Genomic DNA, 8,422 nt, shown 5'->3' on the forward strand with positions numbered 1-8,422 from the left:
TTGTACATATGTATATGTATGTGTGTATATTTGTTTGTATGGAAGCGTAATAGAGATAATTACGATCAAATAACAATGAGATTGAATGTAGGCAACAACAAAGATAAACTAATAGCCAGCATATATGTATGTATGTATATTCAGGTATAAACTAAGTATGTATGTATATATTTGAAAACCACAATATATATATATGTAATATGTAATTAGTATATACTACATACATACATATGCACATTTGTATATACTCGCACAAAATTATGGCTGTAATAAACAATAACTAATCGCTAAGAAATATATATAAATACTTATACATACATAATAAATAATATTTTATTTATATAGTTAATATATTATTCAGCAAAACATTTATACATTTGTATAAATTCATATGTATGTACACTAAAATAATATATATGTATATACACTTACTTATACAGATACCTGCCATGAATACCCATTAGACTGAGCTTCTTATACCCTGAACAGGGTATATTAAGTTTGTCACGAAGTTTGTAACACCCAGAAGGAAACGTCGGAGACTCTATATATATATATATATATATATATATATATAAATGATCAGTATGTTGAGCTGAGTCGATTTAGCCATGTCCGTCTGTCTGTCTGTATATATACGGACGAGTTTTTAAGATATCGTTTTGAAATTTTGTAAACGTCTCAGCTGCAAATTTGTCCGAACTTTCGGACCACTAGAACATACTGTCGATAATCAAGTTCTTGTATGGAAAACCACTAATGTATCTTCACAAATTTGGTATTTTATTTTCCAAAGCAACAATGTGATCTCCGAAGAAATTTTTCAGATCGGCTAACTATAGCATATAGCTGCCATACAAACCGAACGATTGGAATCAAGGGCTTGTATGGAAAACTTTCGCATTTGACGTGGTATCTTCACAAAATTTGACATGGATTACTGCTTAAGGTAATAACATAATCTCCGAAAAAATTGTTCAGATCGGATATATATACTACTATCGGACTATAGGATATAGCTTCCATACAAACTAGACACATAGTTACTAAAAGAAATGCACTTGTGAAGGGTATATTAGCTTCGGTGCCGCCGAAGTTAACGTTTTTTCTTGTTTTGATTGATTTTAGTACTTTTCCTTAAATTAAATTCTAGATTTTTTATGAATATTATATTCTCTCTGGATATTTTATATTCTCTATAAGAATTAAATAAATTAAAATCGAAATATTGGATACTCATATACATACATATAAGGAAGAAATATTATTATCTGGACAAATTTGACTCGGACTGACACAGAATAACAAACCAAATAATTTTCATTTACCTTATTTTAATGAAACCCGATATTATCTGCTGCAAAATATGCCCGTAGCAGATTTTAAGCCATTTTTCCTTACACTTGTCATAACTCAAGTGCCTAACCTCGCTAGCAATAGCATCGTGTGTCTTTGTCATAAGACTGATATAGGCGCCAAGCCACAGCAAAATCGCAGGAAATTGTAAAGCTAATGAGCTCGCAAGGAAGGCACCCTATAACCGCTATCGTAACGTGGGTCGATTCTTCCGTATCCTCTTGTGTTCTACTACTAGATAGCTGTACTTTACGGAAGCTTGGCCAGCGCTGGGCTACCATCGGTACATGCGCTGCCGCAAAGCATTTTGGGCCAAAATCGATCGCAAGAGATCTAGTAATCTCTTTGTCCTCAGTAAGGCTAAGCACTCCTTAGTTGTGAGGCTTTAAAAAGGCCATTACCCTAATGGCATCCACGCAGTATGGTTGGAACCTTGCAGAAGCTGTATGGAAGAAGATGAGATGGCAACAACTCAACACTCCTTCTTGACTGTTCCGCGTTTGGGAGACCACGTCTAAAACACTTGGGAACGCATACCTTCACACATCCCACCGAACTGGCGGGAATGGAAATTAAACGCCTGTGCAAATTTGTACTGGCTATTAAGCGTTTTGCTAATTTATAAGTTCGAACACAGGAGTTCTTCTTTTCTAAGGCTTCACTTTATCTGTTATAAGCTTCGGCTATGATGGTCTTCGATGCCTTTACCGACTTTTGGTTTTTTTCGGATTCTGCTCATTTTTGTAGAGCCATTCATTATATTATGGTTCGGTTTAGATGTCATATTCATAAACCCACATCACGTCCTCGATAATACTGCTTTTTCTCAAAGTAAGGTCCTCAGCCACGTTGTCTATAAACTTTTTGCCTACCTCAACTCGAAGTAGCTTTTGCAATAAAATTAAGTTTTTTGGTAAGAATCTGGCATTGACATGCTTCAAACCCAAATTTTAACCAAACTGTTTAGAGTCGTTCCATAAGATGTTGAGATCCCCTGCTAACTCTTTGATGCCAAAACAGTGATTTCAAGTACTATTTCCTTAACTTTTTCGATATTATCGTAACAAAAATGGATGGACGACTAGCATGAGGCAAGTTGGCGATGAATTTATGACCTTCACTGAATGCTTAGTGCCACTCAAATACTTGGGTACGTGATAAATTAGATTTAAATTTTTTCAATGATTCCGCAGCCGTTATTCCATTAAGAACACAAAATTCGAAGCAAATTCCTTATTCAATTTTTTTCCATAATAAAAATAGAGAGGCAAACCTTTCGCGTCGCAAACAAACACCAAATTGACATATGGAGATCAACTGTCACACGAACGTAAATAAGTGTTGTACCGATCTAAGCTACGATGACGGAGCTCCATATAACAGTTTTATAGAAATATTTGAAGTTATGGATCAAGTCTCTTTTTATGGCAGATTACATCGTGCCTAGTTCTAACGTTCACTATTAAATCCATATCTCACAAATTGAGGGAGTAGTTCGCATATATACAGACAGACGAACCAAAACATGTGATTATCAAGTTCGATTATAGACAACTTTTCAAGCTCAACACTAGCTTTAGCTCCCATGTACCCAATATGAAATTTTCAAACTTCCGGTGGCTTCATATCGTATATCTCGGATAATAATGGTTGCGGTATTTTTATTGAATTTTTTTTTTTTTTTTTTAAATTGAAATGAATTTTTGATGACTCATGCCCAGCTCTTGACCGATGCTACGGCTGCTACCATGCCGGTCTCTTTCGACCAATTCGACCAATTCAGCGGCCTTCCGGAGCGTGACGCATCTTCGACCACTTCTACACCAGAACGAAAACGTTGAAACCATCGTTGTGCGGTGGAAATGGAAACTGTATCGGGTCCATAAACTGCACAAATTTTATTGGCGGCTTGAGATGCATTTTTGCCTTTATCGTAGTAGTACTGAAAAATATGCCGTATTTTCTCTTTGTTTTGCTCCATGTTTGCGACGCTATAACTCACGAAAGACTTAAAAGAAACGACAATCAATCAAACACGTGTTAGCGCGTGAAAAGAGCTTTCCAAAAAGGTATAGCATGACCCGATGCGACGAATAAAGCTAGAACTACGCGCTTTCAGCACCAATTAGCGAAAATACCGCAAGACTTTTTTGACAACCTATTTTGTAAGGTATCTCAGAAATTTTATGTTTTCGAGTATACCTGAGAAATGTCTAAAGTTAGTGCATATTTTTCCTTTTTCTGCCCACAATATACCCTTTATTGTGACCTCCGACTTTCATCTGACTTTAAACCGTTTAGGTCTTGTTGAAGCCAAATGTCGCCGAGATCACGAGCTTCATTTTCAGGCATCAAATAGTCGGTTATCATGGCACGATAACGATCGTTATTTACGCTTACGTTCTCACCGGCATCAATTTTGAAGAAATGTGGAGCGAAGATTCCACCGGCCCACAAAGCACACCAAACCGTTGTATTTTCTGGATGAAATGGCAGCTTTTAAATCTCTTCGGGCTGCTCTTCGTTCCAAATGCGGCAATTTTTTTCGTTAACTTATCCATTGTTCCAGAAAGTGGCCTCATCGCTGAACAAAATTTGGCTCGAAAACATCGGATCATCTTGGAATATAATGACGGCTTGACACGCCTCTTGCGTGATCTGTCAAAAAATGCTATACAAAAAAGTACCTACGTATACTTGGATCATCCGTTAAAAGTTAATAAGATATCAAATATGTTTGTAATTCATTCAAGATTTCGTCGAATATTGCATTTCTAGGTCTTTCGCAACATTTTTAATACAAAGATTTGGTAACACCTGAAAGTATTTTCTTGCCTCTGATCTTTGCAAATTGCGAAAGTATACAATAATCAGTCTCAGTCGAACTAAATACTTCCTTACCTGTTTTATACTTGAATCTCTTCTGGGATTTTTCTCTAGCTGACTTCGACGGAATCAAATTTTTTACTATTAAACTCTGATTGTCACGTGGACTCGGACTGTTTTGAAAAAACCTGCATAATAATAAAATATATCATAAGATCGAAGGACTATCTAATTTCACATTTCCGTTAATTTTGGGATACCCTTTACAATAGCGCCAAATCCTCCATTCTTTATCCAAGCAATAACTTCGGAACTAATCTGCTTCTTTCAGGACTTATCTGCAATAAAATTTACAGTATTGTGATCATTTGGCAAGTACTATATTTTAGTGTATTATAATTGTTATGGACAGTAAATCCTACCACTATATTTGTTTTTTTGCTTATATAATAATAGATCGTTATAGGATTCAATCATATACTGTTTGTAATATGTATCTGCTTTATACTTAGCTTCATGTAAGTTTGAAACATTATTTGCATTTTTTTTTTCTATTTTTTGTGCAATTATATATATTTCATGCTTCTTAATTTACAAATCTAACGAAATTACCTTTTTCACATCTTGTGGGAGAGCCGACAATGTGATTTCCAAACGATTCTTTAAATTTAAAATTCAAGTGTAAGGGCGTTGTGCGGTGGGGAACGCTTTGAGTCTAGGTTAGGAGAGCAAATCGAGCCAAAAGAACTCGCCGTAAAATAAAAGGCGAAAGCGAAATAAAGAAGAAAACAACAACTCATCAGTAAAAATAAGAATTGTATTAGTTTATCCATAAACAGACATACTCAGCTATAGATAGGGAGAGTATGTAACCATGGAATCATGCGCCGGTATATATAATATGGATAAATATATACATAAGTAAAAAAAATACATATCTACAGGCAAAAGTGTGTGCATATAAAATTTATAGCAGAGAGCTTACCAATCATTAGAGATGCATAGAGAGCCAACAGGCGCGCACTTACATACACACAAACCTCAATAATTAAGTACACGAAGAGTCGTGCTCCTTCGTCTGCGCCATGAATGGTAATAAGTATACCAACAGGCGTACAGTGCAACAATTTATTTGAATTTTTTAGCTTTTTTTAGTTGAATAATAACCTCACATTACTAAACAGCTGGGATAAATTAAAATGTTTGCTGAACCGAACTCAAGGCTGAAGGTTGGGAGAGATGGAGTTAAACTGAATAAGAATTTTGTTTGTTTTTTACAAAGCAATTTTTTTTCGGAGCCCAAATTAGTTCGAAACTAAATACAATGTTTCCGATAATCCCTAATTTTTCACATACGTCACTTCAAATATTTTCATCATACACTTCATATTTTGAATTCAATATTAGCTGCCTTCGTGCGCCAACCCTTGGTGAGTGATGAGACGAACCAGCAACAATCGTATATTAAATAAACTCTCAAAATCAAAACGATCTACGCAAATGAGCGATTTTATGAGGTATCACGGCTGAATTAAACTACAGAGATTTATGTGAAAGATACGGATTTGAGGCTGAATTTATTTAACCACTAATTGAGATATATTCGACTGTTTTAAGACAATAAAAAATATCGATTATTTTAAAGATGAAATTACAAAATTTTTTTTATCAATACAGACCCAAATTTCTTCACGGCATGTGTTTTTTTCAAGTTTGGAATCTAGAAAAAGTCTCTTGAAGTCAACTCTGAACAACGTGGTTGATAGGGTAGCAGTTCGTAGCTTAATTCGATCAATTCGGCATATGAGAACCCTGTGACCTTTCCAGGTAGTCAAAGTAGACCTTAACAGCATCACAGAAAACCCGCTTTATAGACGATATAACAGTCTTCGACTGCTGAAACTCACTGTAGCCAAATCCAGAGAACACGGTGTATGAGGCAGCAGTTCGTAACTGAATTCGATCAATTCGGCATATAAGAACCCTATGACCTTTCCAGATAGTCACAGTAGACCTTAACAGCATCACAGAAATGAGTGGTGAATACCTTTCCGAATCATATAACAGTCTTTGGCTTATTCAAAGTAGCTTCGGTTGCTGAAACTCACTCAGTCTCAAGGTTGTACAAAATTTTTGAGGCTTCTCATGACCAATATTGCATGCATGATATGACATCCAAGTGCTCTTTTGATATGCTTGCCGTCAAAGCTATCTTACGCGCTTTCAATTCGCGGTCGGATTAGCCATACATGATTAGCCGGGGAAGCTGACTGAGAATCATCAAAAACTGATCGACTTTTGATGATGATTATCGAAAGATAAGATGCTGATCTCTGCGAAAACGTCCTCTTTCGAACATTTACTCTGGAGGGGTTTCCGCTGTCATTTATTCCTTCCACTGCAATATTCATTCATATTCAAATGACGAGTTGAGTCGATTTAGTCATGCCTGCCAGTCGTTATATGTGACCTGGTCTACGGAAAGTGGGCTTAGGTGTCAAAAAATCAATTTTAACGAAAAACTGACGAAACGAGTTGTTTATTTTTAACAGCTGTTTCCCAGAAAACTAGTTTTCGCACGTTAGCTCCCTTTTCGTAGACCAGGTCACTTATAATGAACTTGTTCTTCGGTTTTTGAGATATCGAGCTGAAATCTTGTTAGTGTTCTTTTCTCGCCAAGTAGCTGCTGACTTGCTGGAATCGTCAATATTAGACACTATAACATATACATAGCTGCCATACAAACTGAACGATCGGAATTAAATGCTTGTATGAACAACTTTTTTCATTTAACGAGATATATTCATGAAATTAGGCATGACTCATTATCTAAAGCAATAATTCAAACTCCGAGACATAGTTCAGATCGGACTGCTATAACATATAGCAGGATTTTTTTTTATAATTTTGAATGGTAATGAGCTTCGGTTAACGTTTTTTCTTGTTTTACTAAAATAGTTTGAAATTTTCTTAAATTTTCAATTTTTTTTTAAATTTTCTTTCGAAAAAAATAAAATTATGTATCACTATTTAAGTTCGGTGTATACACTTTGCATGTACTTGAACTTGGCCTGCCTTACATTTTCTGTTTGTATGCTTTTGTTGTTACTGTACGAAATGACAACACTGTGACGTGAATATAACTCGTGTCTCACTTCAAAACATGGCAAAATGTATAACGTGGAACTTAGAAACGACTTCAGTTGCGCTCTCTGCGAATTCAAGCTCCTCAAACCTTACCAAACGGACGTATTTTCGAATATACATACATATATACATATATACTGACATATGTACATATATTATTACAAATATAAAGGCATACAGAAAGATATACAAACATTCAATTACATGATCCACTCAAAGAATTAAATAAATATTTTTAAATAAAAGTGAAATACGCTATAAAACCTACATATGTACATCTGCATGTGTTCGTCCATATGTGTGCATAGTATGTGCAACGTGCTCATCATAATTTCGCAAAATGCTGTCGAGGCGAATGAGAGTGAAAATTACAAACTATCAAAGCGAGCAATAAAAGAAATAATTGTAAAAGCGAGTAACTAAGAACATTGAGAGCAGCGGCAGATATAAAAATAAGTACATATGTATATGTATGTATGTATGGCTGTGTGTACATGTGAATGTGTATTCTCACGTTACTCACACATGCTTACAAGTGAGTGTGTGCAGCAAGATTACATGAAATGCCATTAAAAAAGTACAGCACTGAGCAGGGAGCAGGGGGCACACAGGAAGCCCGTAACACACCATCGATAAAAAGCAGCAGCAACAACAGACACAGAATCATGCATGTATGGGTGTGTGCTGGCAGCAATTAGGTGCGCGAGGAGCGACGTCAACGACGTTATTCCCAGTTTCGCCCGAATCGTTCGCCAGTAGGAAGAGCAACAGCAACAAGAACAACAACACGACTGAAAGGTGCGCAACGCAACAGCGGTAAACTACGATTTGCCAACGAGCAAACCAGTCAAACACAAGTCAGCAACGCGACAACAAAAGCAATAACAACAACAGCGCCAACAGGAACAACAGGCGCGTCAAATATGTATAACAGCAGCAGAAACAACAACAACAACAGCAGCAATAAGTGAATATTTTTATATACATACACATTATATGTGTATATTGACGACAGTGAACGCCGACTGCACAGTTGACCGCTACGTCGCCGCTATCAAAACGAACGATGGCAACGAAGACAACGAAGGCACTA

The 8,422-nt window shown here is 36.1% G+C and overlaps 1 long non-coding RNA gene across 1 annotated transcript; it reads right to left on the reverse strand.

Annotated features, from left to right (window-relative positions):
* Nucleotides 1–217: 217 nt before the first annotated feature.
* On the reverse strand, nucleotides 218–7,099 carry LOC126752148 (uncharacterized). Its single transcript, XR_007665964.1, has 3 exons — nucleotides 4,795–7,099; nucleotides 4,258–4,520; nucleotides 218–544 (listed from the first exon to the last, which is right to left on the reverse strand). It is a non-coding gene; the product is annotated as an uncharacterized LOC126752148 (long non-coding RNA).
* Between the last annotated feature and the right edge of the window lie 1,323 nt (nucleotides 7,100–8,422).

This window comes from Bactrocera neohumeralis, chromosome 2 (genome assembly GCF_024586455.1).
Source record: "Bactrocera neohumeralis isolate Rockhampton chromosome 2, APGP_CSIRO_Bneo_wtdbg2-racon-allhic-juicebox.fasta_v2, whole genome shotgun sequence".
NCBI lineage: Eukaryota > Metazoa > Arthropoda > Insecta > Diptera > Tephritidae > Bactrocera > Bactrocera neohumeralis.